Source organism: Oncorhynchus masou, chromosome 7 (assembly GCF_036934945.1).
Source record: "Oncorhynchus masou masou isolate Uvic2021 chromosome 7, UVic_Omas_1.1, whole genome shotgun sequence".
Lineage (NCBI taxonomy): Eukaryota > Metazoa > Chordata > Actinopteri > Salmoniformes > Salmonidae > Oncorhynchus > Oncorhynchus masou.
This window is the reverse complement of record NC_088218.1, coordinates 11,927,414-11,945,536: the sequence shown is the minus strand read 5'-3', so window position 1 is coordinate 11,945,536 and position 18,123 is coordinate 11,927,414. Positions and strand designations below refer to the sequence as shown.

The following is an 18,123-nucleotide window of genomic DNA, read 5'->3' as shown; positions in this document are numbered from 1 at the left end:
AGGCAGTGAGGAAAGTCCCTGTTATCTCAAACAAGTTGGATAGACCTGTACTACAGAGACCTGCTACCGTTCGTTACCTGCACTCACGGGTTAGCCTATAAAACACACTTCACTGCGTCTTTTGTTTTGGCTAGTTAATACATAGACTCCATTGTTGCTTTACACACACTTTTACATATGTCTTGTCTGAATGCATTTCAAGTACAGTAAAGTAACAGTTCCTTTGGCAGATTAAGAACTAGGCCTATGTAAAATGTGCAGTAGGGAGGAACGTAACATCTGTTGCAACATGTCCTTTAGGTTGACTACCCCTTTGGAATGCACCCACATGTCAGTGCCAATATGGGCCTTTCACATCAGTATTATGATTGGTTGCTCAGCCTTTCTTTCATGTTCAGCCAGGCCACTGTGTTTATAACCCTGCTAGCCTCGTTCCCAACCATAACATGCTCTATCACTACTCCACAGGTGCTGGTTGCCGGTTTGTGTGATCTTGATGATGGAACTCAAAGGTATTACTATTGGAGGCTAATTTTGTTGTCTGTTCTGTAGTCTCCACAGGAGAGATTTAAATGTTTTACAAGAGGGGAGGTTATTTTACCATGTACAGTGAGGAAAGAACGTATTTGATCCCCTGCTGATTTTGTAAATTTGCCCACTGACAAAGAAATGATCAGTCTATAATTTTAATGGTAGGTTTATTTGAACAGTGAGAGACAGAATAACAACAAAACAAATCCAGAAAAATGCATGTCAAAAATGTTATAAATTGATTTGCATTTTAATGAGGGAAATAAGTATTTGACCCCTCTGCAAATCATGACTTAGTACTTGGGGTCAAAACCCTTGTTGGCAATGACAGAGGTCAGACGTTTCTTGTAGTTGGTCACCAGGTTTGCACACATCTCAGGAGGGATTTTGTCCTACTCCTCTTTGCAGATCTTCTCCAAGTCATTAAGGTTTCGAGGCTGACATTTGGCAACTCGAACCTTCAGCTCCCTCCACAGATTTTCTATGGGATTAAGGTCTTGAGACTGGCTAGGCCACTCCAGGACCTTAATGTGCTTCTTCTTGAGCCACTCCTTTGTTGCCTTGGCCATGTGTTTTGGGTCATTGTCATGCTGGAATACCCATCCACGACCCATTTTTAATGCCCTGGCTGAGGGAAGGAGGTTCTCACCCAAGATTTGACGGTACATGGCCCCATCCATCGTCCCTTTGATGCGGTGAAGTTGTCCTGTCCCCTTAGCAGAAAAACACCCCCAAAGCATAATGTTTCTACCTCCATGTTTGACGGTGGGGATGGTGTTCTTGGGGTCATAGGCAGCATTCCTCCACCTCCAAACACGGCGAGTTGAGTTGATGCCAAAGAGCTCCATTTTGGTCTCATCTGGCTAAAACACTTTCACCCAGTTGTCCTCTGAATCATTCAGATGTTCATTGGCAAACTTCAGACAGGCCTGTATATGTGCTTTCTTGAGCAGGGGAACCTTGCGGGCGCTGCAGGATTTCAGTCCTTCATGGCGTAGTGTGTTACCAATTGTTTTCTTGGTGACTATGGTCCCAGCTGCCTTGTGATCATTGACAAAATCCTCCCGTTGTAACGGTTTTCTTGAGGTGAAAGAGAGGCGGACCAAAACGCAGCGTGGTGGTTATTCATGGTACTTTAATTTATAAAGACACTATACATGAATAAACTAACAAAACAATAAACGTGAGAACCTAAACAGCCTATCTGGTGAAAACAGAGACAGGAACAATCACCCACAAACACACAGTGAAACCCAGGCTACCTAAGTATGATTCTCAATCAGAGACAACTAATGACACCTGCCTCTGATTGAGAACCATACTAGGCCGAAACATAGAAATACCCAAATCATAGAAAAACAAACAGACTGCCCACCCCAACTCACGCCCTGACCATACTAAATAATGACAAAACAAAGGAAATAAAGGTCAGAACGTGACACCCGTGTAGTTCTGGGCTGATTCCCCACCGTTCTCATGATCACAGCAACTTCTCTCTCCTACTGACTGAACTCAAGGACTCTGATAGTGGGAGTTATTCATGTTTCCTACCAACCAAGGACATTCTTCATCAAGTGGAACTTTCTGTTCAAGGTTTGTATTACAACCAAGTGTAACAGACAATTCATAGAGAATGGTCATGATTCTGCCTTTGCTTATCTATACAGTATTGGAATTAGTCAACTTTTCAATTAGAAAGTAGTTACTTTGACACCACAGTGTTATTTAAAGGAAACATATTCACTTCCTCAATACTCTTTATTAAAGAGTGTTTAGATCATGTGGTTGCATTGTGTGTTCAGTCAGATGTCTGTTAGAAGGAGGAAGTCAGTTCAGTCTCAAAGATTTATCACAGCTCTGAGGATGACGAGGATTGTTGCCTGTCTGTTCTGTAAGACCATTTATTTTTCTTATTTATTTTACATTCATTTTACAATAAATTAAGTGTCTCATAGATTCTTCTGTTCTTAGGTGTCTTAAAACTGTGTGTTGGAGCTGAGGCTTTGACAGAGACACTGGTAGAACTTGGACACAATGCAACACTGAACTGTTCTCTTAATAATGTAACTGATGCACATTGGTACCTACATCGCCAACCACAGCCTCCACTGGCCATACTCCGCTCTTTCACTAGTAGGAGTCCTGTTGCTTTTTATTACAATAAGAATTATAGACAGAAATATTCATTAGAAACAGGACATAGATTGTTAATACAGAATGTAACAGTAGATGATTGTGGAGTGTACTACTGTGCAAAGAAAGAAAACGATAGTTTCCTTTTCAGTAACGGCACCAGACTCATGACCCCTGGTAAGTGCACATTTCATTCAATCACCAACATTCTCTATTTTGTCTAAAATATACTTCTGAAAAGTGTTTTGTTCATGTTTAACGCAGCTCGGTGCAAAACCACTACAGAAATGTTACATCCACTTTGAGTACCATAACTCAAAGTGAATCTGGGCTATAAATGTTTTCCATAACCCTGCAGTTCTCGAATCAATCAACGAGCCAACAAATATAAGTGTGAAGCTCCATAAGTGATTGTGTTTGTCATTTTTCAACTAATTTAATAGTGACTTTAATAGTCTCAAGTCTTTTAATGATTGTAAACATATTGTGCTTATTTTGGCTATCACATTTGGTTGAAATAAAATGCAGAAATTCTAAGTAAGTACATTTGCCAATTTCAGTTGATCCTGAAGCAACAGAGCAACCCAGAGACTTCACCACACCATGGCTAAAGGGTCTTCTCATTGGATCCGGGGTCTTCAATGCAGTGCTCATTTTATTGGTGTTAGGTGTGTTTCTACACTCTTACAATGGGGTTTGTTAGTAACCTAGTAACATTGTGGTGGTAGGTTGTGGCTCAGTTGGTAGAACATGGCACTTGTGTTGCCAGGGTTGTGGGTTTGATTCCCCGTGCCACCCATATGTAAAGTGTATGCAGGCATGACTATAAGTCGCTTAGGATAAAAGCGTCTGATAAATGGCATATTATTATATTTTTTATCTTACTAAAACATTATTTACACTGGATACCAGGCTACACTTTCCTGCCTTTACAAGCAATGTTAGGACTATCTGTTACTGTACTTTTGACTGCATGGAGACCCAATACACACTGTAAGATGTTACTTAGTGAAGTGTGATCACAATAGTCTATACTAATTCCATCTGTATGGGTCATCTTAGCCATTTCAGTGCTGTGGAAGAGAGCTGCTTGCAAGAAGAACCATGACTCTCCTCCAACCCCTGAACCACCTGAAAGGACAGACAGTCTAGAGGTCAGTATCTGTAGTGAGAATATATATATATATATATACAGTATATTACAATATATTATATTTATCTTTATGAGGGATGTTTTCACTCATATCCACATTGTTTGTCAGTATGAAGTGATACAGCTGGTACCCCAAGCGAGAGGACTAAGGCCCGACCACAAAGCCTCAACTATTTACTCAAGGGTCCAGTTTCCAAATCATGAACTCACAACTACTACTTGATAAGGTGCCAAATCTTGACTTTGGTGGATAATGTGAACTAGAAAATGACTTTGGTAGATAAAGTGAATCTACTCTGAATATTCATATGTTTGTGTAATGTATTTAGTGGTGCTCTTCGTCACTATCGTCTATATACCAGTCAGCAATATCTTTGAAGGAAATATCTTTGAAGGAAATTATTACTTTTGTGTCTTGATTCATGTTTTTCATTTTTCATTGCTGGAAATACGTTCATATTTGCCTTTCTTGAAAGTAAACTGTTACTTTTTTTGTGAAGCAGTTAGGAAGAGGTTTGTGTATTTCTGTAGAAAAAGCCCCTAAGCCTTTTGTAGTGTATTGATGCTGCATCAACCACACATATCCTGTTTGAGAGCTTAGACACATGTCCCAATTACTGTACAATAAACCATTTTGATGACTTTTACAAGCTTTCAATTAGTTCATTAGAAATCCTACTTCATGTGCCCCATAACACCTTTCTGAGAAGAAAGTAGTGTCACAACTTCTGCCGAGGTCGGTCCCTCTCCTTGTTCGGGTGGCATTCGGCAGTTGACGTCACCAGTCTTCTAGCGATCGTCGCTCCACCTTTCATTTTCCATTTCTTTTGTCTTGTTTACCTGGTTCACATTCTCTCATCAGATTAAATGTATATTACCATCTGTTTCCCCCATGTCTGTGTGTGGAATTGTTCTTTGTGTTACGCTACAGGCTGGCTTGCGCTAGGTTTGTTTCAAACCTAGGTTTGTTTGTTTTGTTTAACCCGGTTCCTGTTCCCGTGGTTGTGCTTTGTGCTGCCTCGCCTGTGCCTTTGGGCCAGGGTGTATAATAAAGTTCTCCTGTTATCACCCATCTCTGCTCTCCTGCGCCTGACTTCCCGGCAACCAGTCACTCACCTCGTTACAGGTAGTGGTACCTATATTTTAGTTGTTTAAGTTCAGACCACTATAAGAAAGGTAATGTCAGTGTATTGCACTTTTTTCAAACATTATCTCATTGTTCACTTCATGGAAAAATAAAGCTAGAATCATTAATTGAAACAATAACAAAGTGGCCTCAATTTTGGTAAAAAGCTGAGGGATGGGCCTGGAAATATGTAACCACTCACATTCGTAGACAGAACTATGGTCAAATCATCCATGATATCAACATTAGAGTTCTAACCATGCTTTGAGGCTACACAGTGTTTGTTTATATTTTGTGTTCTGATGGGGTAGGACATTTGACCAAGATCATGAGGCATATATAAGTTATATTCCTCAAGAATCAATATGTATATGGTTAATTTATAATAAGAGTCCCTAAATGGAAGAAACAAGTAAGGATTCTAGCTTCAATACCAGGTAGAGGGGCTGTTTTCAATAGCTTTTCTTGCTCTGCATAATGAGAATGTGGCTTTTATACCAGAGATGAATTGACACTCACCACTTCCTCTTTGCACAGACTTGTGCTTCATGTGGAAACTTTAAGCAAGTTAACAATGACCCACATCATTGTATTGTTTTTTTTCATCACTTTTTTAAGTTTGAACTTTACTTAAGTTAAATTAATTTTGAAACTAGCAATCCCGGATCCGGGATTGTAATCATAGCCTCAAACAAATTAGCATAACACAGCGGACATAAATACCCCTAGAAACTTTTCCTATTCATGAAAATCGCAAATGAAATGAATTAAATATATTCAAACACAAGCTTAGCCTTTTGTTAACAACACTGTCATCTCAGATTTTCTAAATATGCATTACAGCCAACACTAGACAAGCATTTGTGTAAGTTTATCATAGCATAATGCTATGCTCGGCTCTGCTGGCAGCAGGCAACATTTTCACGAAAATAAGAAAAGCAACCAAATTAAATCATTTACCTTTGAAGAACTTCAGATGCTTTCACTCAAGAGACTCCTGGTTAGATAGCAAATGTTCCTTTTTTACAAAAATATTATTTTTGTAGGCGAAATAGCTCCCGTTTGTTCATCATGCTTGGCTGAGAAATCGACCGGAAAATGCTACCACTACAACACCAAACTTTTTTCAAAATTTGCTCCATAATATCGACAGAAACACGGCAAACGTTGTTTAGGCTCCATCCTCAAGGTGTTTTTAACATATATATTCGATAATATATCCGTCGAGGCAATTGGTTTCTCATAAGAAGCGATTGGAAAAATGGCTACCTAAAATGGCTGACCACTTGCTATATATGGTCCCTTACGGCTATTCTTCAATGGAAATGCGTAAAAAGACGTCACAATGCTGTAGACACCTTGGGGAATACGTGGAAAACGTAAGCTCTTTCGTAGCTCATTCACAGCCATATAGGGAATCATTGGCATGAGGCGGTTTCAAAAAATGCGGCACTTCCTGGTTGGATTTGTATCTGGGTTTCGCCTGTAACATCAGTTCTGTGGCACTCACAGACAATATCTTTGCAGTTTTGGAAACGTCAGAGTGTTTTCTATCCAAAGCTGTCAATTATATGCATAGTCGAGCATCTTTTCGTGACAAAATATCTTGTTTAAAATGGAAACGTTTTTCATCCAAAAACCTTAATAGCGCCCCCTAATGCTTAACTGGTGTTCCACGAGTAATGAAAGCTAACTGACCATAAAGACACACCTATATGAAAGGGGGGAGGGTCAGTAAAGTAAATTGCTATTCAATTCGGGACTTGAATTGAAATTCAGTTATTGGATTTAATAACTGTCAAAGGAAATAATGTGTCCCTGCAATGAGTAAGTCTATAGGTGGGCATGTGGGCATGACTATGATACGTCTGACCTCTAGAATGTAACAGTAGGTGATTGTGGAGGTTTTTACTGTGCACAGAAAGAAGACCAGGGTCTACTATTCAGCAATGGCACCAGACTCATAACCACCAGTGCAGATTCAATTAAATTACAGATATATTTAATGAAAATATACATCTTTATTTAAATATACCACATTTTGAGTATTTATCCTGTCACAACATATGTTGAATGTGGGATGCAGACCACTTTAAACATCCTGTTCATTACGGTCTTCCTTGTTCTGTTACAAATGTGTGATGTCTTGTTAAACTGGTTTAGAATAAACCAGGATATGTAACATTGTGTTACCCGGAGTGGAACAGGGGAATCCAAGAGCAGACTCAGACGAGGAGACTGGGATGAAGTAACCAAGGTATTTAGTTAAACACAGGGGGAAGAGGGAGTGCAGGCCAGGGGAAGCTCGGTTGGGTTGCAGGAAAACAGGTGCTGAGGCTGAGGCTGGAGCGAGAGGGGTTGGGACAGGGTAAGCAGGTCCGGAGGCTGAGGCTGGAGCGAGAGGGGTTGGGACAGGGTAAGCAGGTCCGGAGGCTGAGGCTGGAGCAAGAGGGGTTGGGACAGGGTAAGCAGGTCCGGAGGCTGAGGCTGGAGCGAGAGGGGTTGGGACAGGGTAAGCAGGTCCGATGGTGAATCCAAGGGAGTAGCAGAGTGGGGGAATCCAGGAAAAAGTAGCAAGATGACGAGACGAGGGACTGGAGACATGGACCAGAGTCAAAGCGGGGGTAACTAGCGGAGAGGAAAACAGTGTCAGGCAAGTAAAGCAGGCACAACATAATAACAGGATTTAACAGTAACAAACAGCTAGAAGTGTAGACTGACTGAGCAGAGATTACAATCTGGCAGCGTGGAAGTGGCAGGGCTGAGTATTTGTAGAGGTCTTGATTATGGAACAGGTTGCAGCTGGTGGGGATCTGCCTTGACTCCAGCACACCTGTCTCTGCCCACACAATCACACACACACACACACAGAAGGAGAGAGCACTGGGGGAGGAGACACGGGATGAAGGAGGGAAAGGAGACACAGGATGAGCAGTAGAGGCCGTGGCAGGAGCAGATGTAGCACATTGGCTGTGCAGTAAATCTGTTTTTTTCCCCCAGAGGTTTATGCTGAATATCTGAACCAGCCCTCCAACTGCAGGTCATCATGGGAGAACTGTCGTCTGTCCATGTACAGTGTAATGAATTTTATTCTGATTGTTATAATCCTGGTTGAGTGAATACAAATACTAGATAATTAAATAATGTGAACATTTTAAATAGTTTAACATTTTAATGTTATATGCTGAAAATGTAGATGTTGCTAGTGTAATATTGATATAGACTTTTCCTATGTTGTTGGTGTATATTTCAGGACATATCGTGACCTTGGCATATCAGAACATAAACTGTCTTTCAAAACTAAGACCACCTCAAGAAGCAGACCAGAGGTAAGATACTTTTTGTTTGGTGCCTGAACAGTTGCAGCATTCTTACTCACCAATTCAAATACTGAAAAGCATATAACATAACATGTACAGTGGGGTAAAAAAGTATTTAGTCAGCCACCAATTGTGCAAGTTCTCCCACTTAAAAAGACGAGAGAGGCCTGTAATTTTCATCATTGGTACACTTCAACTATGACAGACAAAATGAGAGAAAAAAAATCCAGAAAATCACATTGTAGGATTTTTAATGAATTTATTTGCAAATTATGGTGGAAAATAAGTATTTGGTCACCTACAAACAAGCAAGATTTCTGGCTCTCACAGACCTGTAACTTCTTCTTTAAGAGGCTCCTCTGTCTTCCACTCGTTACCTGTATTAATGGCACCTGTTTGAACTTGTTATCAGTATAAAAGACACCTGTCCATAACCTCAAACAGTCACACTCCAAACTCCACTATGGCCAAGACGAAAGAGCTGTCAAAGGACACCAGAAACAAAATTGTAGACCTGCACCAGGCTGGGAAGACTGAATCTGCAATAGGTAAGCAGCTTGGTTTGAAGAAATCAACTGTGGGAGCAATTATTAGGAAATGGAAGACATACAAGACCACTGATAATCTCCCCCTATCTGGGGCTCCATGCAAGATCTCACCCCGTGGGGTCAAAATGATCACAAGAACGGTGAGCAAAAATCCCAGAACCACACGGGGGGACCTAGTGAATCACCTGCAGAGAGCTGGGACCAAAGTAACAATGCCTACCATCAGTAACACACTACGCCGCCAGGGACTCAAATCCTGCAGTGCCAGACGTGTCCCACTGCTTAAGGCAGTACATATCCAGGCCCGTCTGAAGTCTGCTAGAGAGCATTTGGATGATCCAGAAGAAGATTGGGAGAATGTCATATGGTCAGATGAAACCAAAATATAACTTTTTGGTAAAAACTCAACTCATCGTGTTTGCAGGACAAAGAATGCTGAGTTGCATCCAAAGAACACCATACCTACTGTGAAGCATGGGGGGGGGAAACATCATGCTTTGGGGCTGTTTTTCTGCAAAGGGAACAGGACAACTGATCCGTGTAAAGGAAAGAATGAATGGGGCCATGTATCGTGAGATTTTAAGTAAAACCTCCTTCCATCAGCAAGGGCATTGAAGATGAAACGTGGCTGGGTCTTTCAGCATGACAATGATCCCAAACACACCGCCCGGGCAACGAAGGAGTGGCTTCGTAATAAGCATTTCAAGGTCCTGGAGTGGCCAAGCCAGTCTCCAGATCTCAACCCCATAGAAAATCTTTGGAGGGAGTTGAAAGTCCGTGTTGCTCAGCAACAGCCCCAAAACATCACTGCTCTAGAGGAGATCTGCATGGAGGAATGGGCCAAAATACCAGCAACAGTGTGTGAAAACCTTGTGAAGACTTACAGAAAACGTTTGACCTCTGTCATTGCCAACAAAGTGTATATAACAAAGTATTGAGATAAACTTTTGTTATTGACCAAATACTTATTTTTCACCATAATTTGCAAATAAATGTATTACATTTTCTGTTTTTTTTTTGCTAATTTTGTCTGTCATAGTTGAAATGTACCTATGATGAAAATTACAGGCCTCTCTCATCTTTTTAAGTGGGAGAACTTGCACAATTGTTAGCTGACTAAATACTTTTTTGCCCCACTGTAGGTGTTTCGTCATTTAAATCAGTGACACAGATCACAACACCACCAAGAGGATTACATCCTGAATATGAATCAATAGTTACTATTGCAGTATAATGTATTGTTCCACAAGTACAAGCTAACAACTCCAGCTAGTCCCAGTGTGTTATTATATACATGAATGGTTAATCCATTAGTGTAAATATCTTCTAGTAAAATGTCATGATTACAGTAATCAGCTGCTTAACTTCCTTTTTGTTCTAAAGCTGTGACTTCTGTGGAAATGGCCATTGAAATTGCAGTGAATATCACAGGAAGAAAAGAAAGGTATGGCTCACGACCCACTCAGCAGAAGTTGTGAGAAAGATCTTGCACAGTGGAAAGTAGCACATTTCACCACCACACAAATAGCTCATGTAAATGGTCTCAGGCTGGGGTTTTACAATGTTTGTAAGAATGTGTCTGTTGCAATACACTTTTGTAATGAATGCCTTCACAGGGGTTGTTACTCTACCGTAACAAAGTTGTCTTAAACAATAACAAACAAACAAAAATGCTTTTGAGATAAGGTATAGCCTACACATGTCCAGTAAATCATGTATAATTATTTAGCCATAGCTTCTAGAACATTGATGCAATAATCACAAAACTCTTCAGATGGTCTGTCCTTGATGACACTTCATCTCCCCGGTTGTGGCAGGGCAAGGTGTGTGTGTTATGACAGGGGACAGGTGTTAGTTAAGCCAGGTTCCCGGGCCTGGTGCTATGGGGTCTACATATCAGGGAAATGACTCCATCTACAGGGACTCTACTGGGCTTCTAATTACCCCCTGTGACATCATCCTCTCAGGCTGGTTAGGTGTGCTGCAAACAAACAAACTGTAGTCAGGGATTTGAGGTGAGGCAGTGTAGACAAACATCTCAGCAAAGTCTCTATAACATCTCAAGGATCACATCAATATAATATAACCTGCACGTTTCAGTCCTTATGTGTCATCATGATTTTCAGTGATACACACAGTACCACACATTTTGGCAGACTACATTTGAACAGGTTGAAAATAGAAAGCACTGCATGTGTTCGCACAATGCATCCTGGTAACCCAACAAATAACCAACAGAAACCAGCCGCGAGACAAAAGCCCTAGCATAGAAAAGAGGTGGACACATTATACTCACAAGGGAGTGAAGAGGAAAATTATCTCGGAGAGATAATTGACGTTCTTAATAATCCAGCAACACATTGTCTTTGAACACTGTACAAATAAACTCTGGTCCAGTATGTCGCGTCATGTCACTTGCTGATCCTGTTGATGGCAGGCTGATCACACCACTCGGTGCAAAATAAATGTCCATACACATGTTATTCAATCCTTGCATCCAAACTGCTCGCGCGCGTCAACGAGCGTCTGCGTAGCCAGGTGCTAACATAGAATTAGGTTCTATTTGTGAAGCTTGATACACTGTAAATCTCCTCATTGGTTTTAGGAGCATATACTCGCGTCAGTGATTGAAAGACAAACTGTGGTCCACACTCCAGGCCAGTTGGTGGTGGTACTGCACCTTAAAGTTGGTTGCCTACCGCCATATAAAGTCCAAAGAAGAAGAAGCCCGAAGGAGGAGAGATTACTGGAAACAAACTATTAATCTGTGGATTAATTGTCAGAGTAGATGCACCTTGTGCACCTTGTGCATTTCAATTGAAATAACAACCCAATGTTCATATCCCAGGACAAATTAGCTAGCAACAGGAAGCTATCTAGCTAAATTGACATAAATGTTTGATGCTTTTCGACCTGTCCCCAAATTAATATAATTGGTTCCGAGTTCGTTTTGATATTTCAACCTGTGTGTCCTGTTTGCATCTGGTGTGGATGGACAAAATCAACATTCTATAGTGTTCCATTCGGGACGCACCTTTGGAGAGTGTGTGACAGACAATGTCCAACTCAAAAGGTTTCATTAGCATGATGATGGGACATGCATAGTATTTGAGTTATAGTATATACTTGCCAGCTACGCCTATGGGTAAACCATTTGAATTCAATCTTTTTTTGACAGCACCACTTTAGATTTGAATTGTTAGATTCAGAGTAAAAAACTCTACGGACACTATGAAAGTTTAACTAAGTTTATTCTTCCCAGAGGATCAATACAGCTGCATCAGACAAAGACATGTTCACACAAGCACAGATATTTAACACTTCCTCCTAGGCTGAGTCTCCTCCTACACATCTGTACAAGCACTGATATTTAACCCTTCCTCCTAGGCTGAGTCTCCTCCTACACATCTGTACAAGCACTGATATTTAACCCTTCCTCCTAGGCTGAGTCTCCTCCTACACATCTGTGCAAACACTGTATCTTTACTGCTCGGCAGGAAACTAAGTAATACGGACATAAACTTTTCTTTCTCCCTTAACGTGACCTGACCTGACCTCGCTTCCCTGCACTCAGCACATTCCAAGATTAATTGCACACACTATATACCTTCCTCCTACAGATAACCATTAGCTTCTGGTGTAGACCCTCTAAACCTAAGCCCTCCCTAAGTGACATGAATAAGTATATTTCATATTCTCAGAACCCAACAGAATGAATCCTTGTCTTCATCCACAGAAAAGATAAACGGTTGAGATTGAAATCATTTAAAAGCTTAGAAACAGGGTTGTCAAACTCTTCTATAATTTCTGGGAGAAAAATAGATTTTTAATAAAAATTTGATCTTTTAACCTTTAATGTTAACTAACTCAGATTTGTTTCATATTTGCAGTCGCATGTGTTGTAGCTTAGACCCCATTTGACATCATCTAAGGTTTTGGTGTTGTGCCTGCCATCGGTTGAGACACAACATGCTCTTGAACACAGGGTGGGTGTCATGTTTTGGGTGATAAATGACTCAGATATAAATCAAATGGAACCTCAAAGATGGTTGGAGGTCCACACATCAAGAATGGTGACTTGAATTGGAATATCTGTTGTTTTAAATGATACTTTCCATCCTCCATAGGAACTCTATTTAAATCAGAGTTGACCTTCAATAGTGGATGGACCGGCGGTCATCTTTGTGGTAGTAATTAGAAGTTTCAATTAAATTTACATTTCAATGGTGACTTTTATTTCTATGATTGAAAAACAAATCAATGATGTTTTATTGTCAGTACACTGGATATGTGCAGTGAAATGTGTTGATTTACAGGTTCAGCCATAGTAGAACGGTGTTCCTTTGAGCAAGTTAGGGTTAAGTGCCTTGCTCAAGAACACATCTACAGATTTATCAACTTGTTGGCTCAGGTATTCAAACAGGCTGACCTTTCTGTTACTGGCCCAATGCTTTATCCGCTAGGCTACCTAACAACCAAATGAAATAGCACCCACCCTGTATTCAAGAGCATGTTGTGTCTGAACCGATGGCAGGCACAACACAAACTCAGATGATGTGGAATAGGGTCTAAGGTACAACATCTGCAAATATGTAAATATTTTTGAACGCGTTTCTAGATAATTGACGTTAAAGTTTAAATCTTAACTTGTTGAGAGTGAGGGTGAAATACCTGCGGCGAGGAACGCAGAGTTTGGGCCTCCTTCCAAGGATGATGAGCATGATTTTGGCCCAGTGGGAGTGAGATTTGTAGAGAGAATAGATCCTTGATTTTTGGGTGCTCCATATGCGGTGTCAGGTTGGGTGGAGGAGAGGTTGGGGACTGTTGAGTTAGTGAATGTAACTCGGAGTGGACTGGTGATGATTTGTTGTGTTTCCTGCGCCCAGATTGAGCGGGCGCTCCGGATTACGAGATTAGGGACAATAATTGTGACGTGCTTTGCTCTCTGGAGCAGGGCGCCATTGAAAGGAGTGATAACGGGGGTGGCATTAAGTGTTGAGGAGGAGCAGTTGAAATGGAAGATTCCCGGTGTCAGTGATGCACGCCGTTTGGTGAGCAGTAGATCCGGTGGGGAAACGGAGAAGACATTATCTGTCATGCTGAGTTTTGATGCAGAGTCGTTACCAGATAAGGTCAAGGACGTGTCAGTTATCCCGTGAGAGTTTATGTTCTGAAAATATTACGGTGTTTTAGGTGTCAAGGTTATGGGCATATTGCCACGGTGTGTAGGAGGGAGATGCCTAGATGTGAGAAGTGTGCAGGAGGGCATGAGATGAAGGAATGTGTAGTATCAGTGGAGAAAGTTGTTTGTGTTAGTTGTGGGGGTGATCATGAGGCTGGAGATCGGAGGTGTCCTGTGAGAGAAAGGCAGGTTGAGGTTGCAAGGGTCAGAGTAGAACAGAAAGTGTTGTATGCCGTAGCAGTGAAGAGAGTGGTAGAGGAAGATGGTACTGGGTGAGGGATCCTGAGAGAATTCATGTGAGTAGGTCGAGATCAAGAGAGAGTGATGGGAAGAATATGTGATTCAGTAAAGTGGGATCTTTAGCATTTATAGCCATGGTTGTTAATTGTACCGTAGAAATGGTTTGAAAGTCACAGAACATAGAGTTTGTGGTGGCAGCTGTAGGGTGTGTTGAGTGGTAGTGATATGTCCTCTAAGGCCGTTGGTCTGGAGTAGGACTAGATAGGGTTGAATAGTGCAAAGGGTGGTGGATTTTTAGGGATAATAGGTGATTGGGCAATTTTAATTTTCCCCATTGTTGTAGTATTGTACTGCCATCCTGTTAGGAGGTAAGAGATTATTTTATTACAATGGTTCAAATGTATTTTCATTGTGTTCCATGGTGTTATTCGCCCCCTAGTGGAGCTTTCTGGTACTTAGAAAGGCGACGCAAACATGAAGGAGATAAGTCGTTCTGCACGCATAGAAGCAGCTAAAAACAACGCTGCAATGCAGGTCTTTCAGTGTAGTTATTTCTTGTCACGCTTCAGCCTTGGAAAATATTTGTTTGTAAATTCGATTCAAGCATTTAGCTAGTGATGCTAATCTTGTTATTGATAGAGTTGCTTACATATCAATGTTGGTTGGTTGCATTTACTCACACAAATTCTCTGGACCCTGATCTCCCTTTTGAAGAACATATCAAGACCATTTCAAGGACAGCTTTTTCCATCTACATAACGTTGCAAAAATCAGAAACTTTCTGTCCAAAAATGATGCAGAAAAATTAATCCATGCTTTTGTCACTTCTCGATTAGACTACTGCAATGCTCTACTTTCCGGCTACCCGGATAAAGCACTAAATAAACTTCAGTTAGTGTTAAATACGGCTGCTAGAATCCTAACTAGAACCAAAAAATTTGATCATATTACTCCAGTGCTAGCCTCCCTACACTGGCTTCCTGTCAAAGCAAGGGCTGATTTCAAGGTGTTACTGCTAACCTACAAAGCATTACATGGGCATGCTCATACCTATCTCTCTGATTTGGTCCTGCCATACATACCTACACGTACGCTATGGTCACAAGACGCAGGCCTCCTAATTGTCCCTAGAATTTCTAAGCAAACAGCTGGAGGCAGGGCTTTCTCCTATAGTGCTCCATTTTTATGGAACGGTCTGCCTACCCATGTCAGAGACGCAAACTCGGTCTCAACCTTTAAGTCTTTACTGAAGACTCATCTCTTCAGTGGGTCATATGATTGAGTGTAGTCTGGCCCAGGAGTGTCTCTGCCTGGTCGGTTCCCCTCTTTCCACTGGGATTCTCTGCCTTTAACCCTATTACAGGGGCTGAGTCACTGGCTTACTGGGGCTCTCTCATGCCGTCCCTGGAAGGGGTGCGTCACCTGAGTGGGTTGATTCACTGATGTGGTCATCCTGTCTGACTTGGCGTCCCCCCTTGGGTTGTGCCATGGCGGAGATCTTTGTGGGCTTTACTCCGCCTTGTCTCAGGATGGTAAATTGGTGGTTGAAGATATCCCTCTAGTGGTGTGGGGGCTGTGCTTTGGCAAAGTGGGTGGGGTTATATCCTTCCTGTTTGGCCCTGTCTGGGGGTGTCCTCGGATGGGTCCACAGTGTCTCCTGACCCCTCCTGTCTCAGCCTCCAGTATTTATGCTGCAGTAGTTTATGTGTCGGGGAGCCAGGGTCAGTTTGTTATATCTGGAGTACTTCTCCTGTCCTATTCGGTGTCCTGTGTGAATCTATGTGTGCATTCTCTAATTCTCTCCTTCTCTCTTTCTTTCTCTCTCTCGGAGGACCTGAGCCCTAGAACCATGCCCCAGGACTACCTGACATGATGACTCCTTGCTGTCCCCAGTCCACCTGGCCATGCTGCTGCTCCAGTTTCAACTGTTCTGCCTTATTATTATTGACCATGCTGGTCATTTATGAACATTTGAACATCTTGGCCATGTTCTGTTATAATCTCCACCCGGCACAGCCAGAAGAGGACTGGCCACCCCACATAGCCTGGTTCCTCTCTAGGTTTCTTCCTAGGTTTTGGCCTTTCTCTGGAGTTTTTCCTAGCCACCGTGCTTCTACACCTGCATTGCTTGCTCTTTGGGGTTTTAGGCTGGGTTTCTGTACAGCACTTTGAGATATCAGCTGATGTACGAAGGGCTATATAAATAAATTTGATTTGATTTGAAATTGCAATGCCTTTCATATATGTCATTAGCTGTATTACTTTGCTCGTGCGTCATGCATACGAATTGTAAAATATACAATACTGTAGTTTTGTTACTGTTTCTAGTGTAATATGCGTTGTTATTCTCCATAGATGGTTGAAACATTATTTGAGTAATGAAAGGAGTTTGGCAATTACCATGTGAGTAACACTTAGCCATATGGTTTGGTATCCTGCCCGATGCATGGTACCTTAGCACGTGATTTGTATTTATGCAACTTCAAATGTATAATGTACAGCTACAGTATGTCAGTGTGAATTGAATACTAAAGTATATTATTTTCCATATTTTGCAGTTTCACAACATAAACGTTTTCAATATATTAATTCAAGAAAAGTCACGCCCTGGGAGTTTTATTGAAGACTTAGTTGTTAGCAGTGGTGGGCCGACAGGGCCAGCAAGGCCTTCTCTGCTGGCCTAAACATCATTAGAATATAAGTTTTTTGAAACATATTTTCCCACAAATATGTATTAAATTATTCCCCAGAGTAAGAGTTATACTCTTCATTTCATAGCTTTCCTCTTGGTTGCATCCCCCCGCAGCTACTCGCCCAAGCCTCCCCAGCTTCTCCTTTACCCAAATCCAGATAGCAGATGTTCTGAAAGAGCTGCAAAACGTGGACCCGTACAAATCAGCTGGTCTTGACAATCTGGACCCTCTATTTCTGAAACTATCCGCCGCCATTGTTGCAACCCCTATTACCAGCCTGTTCAACCTCTCTTTCATATCGTCTAAGATCCCCAAAGATTGGAAAGCTGCCGCAGTCATCCCCCTCTTCAAAGGAGGAGACACCCTGGACCCAAACTGTTACAGACCTATATCCATCCTGCTCTGCCTATCTAAGATCTTTGAAAGACTAGTCAACAAACAGATCACTGACCATCTCGAATCCCACCGTACCTTCTCTGCTGTGCAATCTGGTTTCCGAGCCGGTCACGGGTGCACCTCAGCCACGCTCAAGGTACTAAACGATATCATAACCGCCATCGATAAAAGACAGTACTGTGCAGCCGTCTTCATCAACCTGGCAAAGGCTTTCGACTCTGTCAATCACCATATTCTTATTGGCAGACTCAGTAGCCTCGGCTTTTCTAATGACTGCCTTGTCTGGTTCACCAACTACTTTGCAGACAGAGTTCAGGGTGTCAAATCGGAGGGCATGTTGTCCGATCCTGTATGTACCTAACTGACCCGCTCTGCCCATTCATCGCCATTTACCTGTCTTAGCTCTCCTGATCAACTCCTGTGGTTGCTTTATGCCTCTCTCAAATGTAAATATGCCTTGTCTACTGCTGTCTTGGCTAACTCTTACTGTTTTATTTCACTGTAGAGCCTGCAGTCCCTCTCAAAATGCCTTAGAAAGCTCTTTTGTCCCACCCCACACACATGCGGAGACCTCACCTGGTGTAACTGGTGCCTCCAGAGACTAAACCTCTCTCATCGTCACTTAACGCCTAGGTTTACCTCCACTGTACTCACATCCTACCATACCCTTGTCTGTACATTATGCCTTGAATTTATTCTACCACTCCCAGAAATCTGCTCCTTTTATTCTCTGTCGCCAACGCACTAGACTACCAGTTCTTATAACCTTAAGCCGTACCCTTATCCTACTCCTCCTCCTAC

At 41.8% G+C, this 18,123-nt stretch overlaps 1 long non-coding RNA gene across 2 annotated transcripts; it reads left to right on the top strand.

The window, feature by feature from the left end:
* On the top strand, nt 1-4,889 carry LOC135543295 (uncharacterized). 2 transcript variants are annotated; one of them, XR_010456197.1, is made up of 7 exons: nt 1-89; nt 469-2,124; nt 2,334-2,422; nt 2,503-2,841; nt 3,225-3,332; nt 3,727-3,818; nt 3,927-4,889. It is a non-coding gene; the product is annotated as an uncharacterized LOC135543295 (long non-coding RNA). The 2 variants fall into 2 exon arrangements; XR_010456196.1 differs by having other exon boundaries at nt 469-2,422.
* The last annotated feature ends 13,234 nt before the right edge of the window (nt 4,890-18,123 follow it).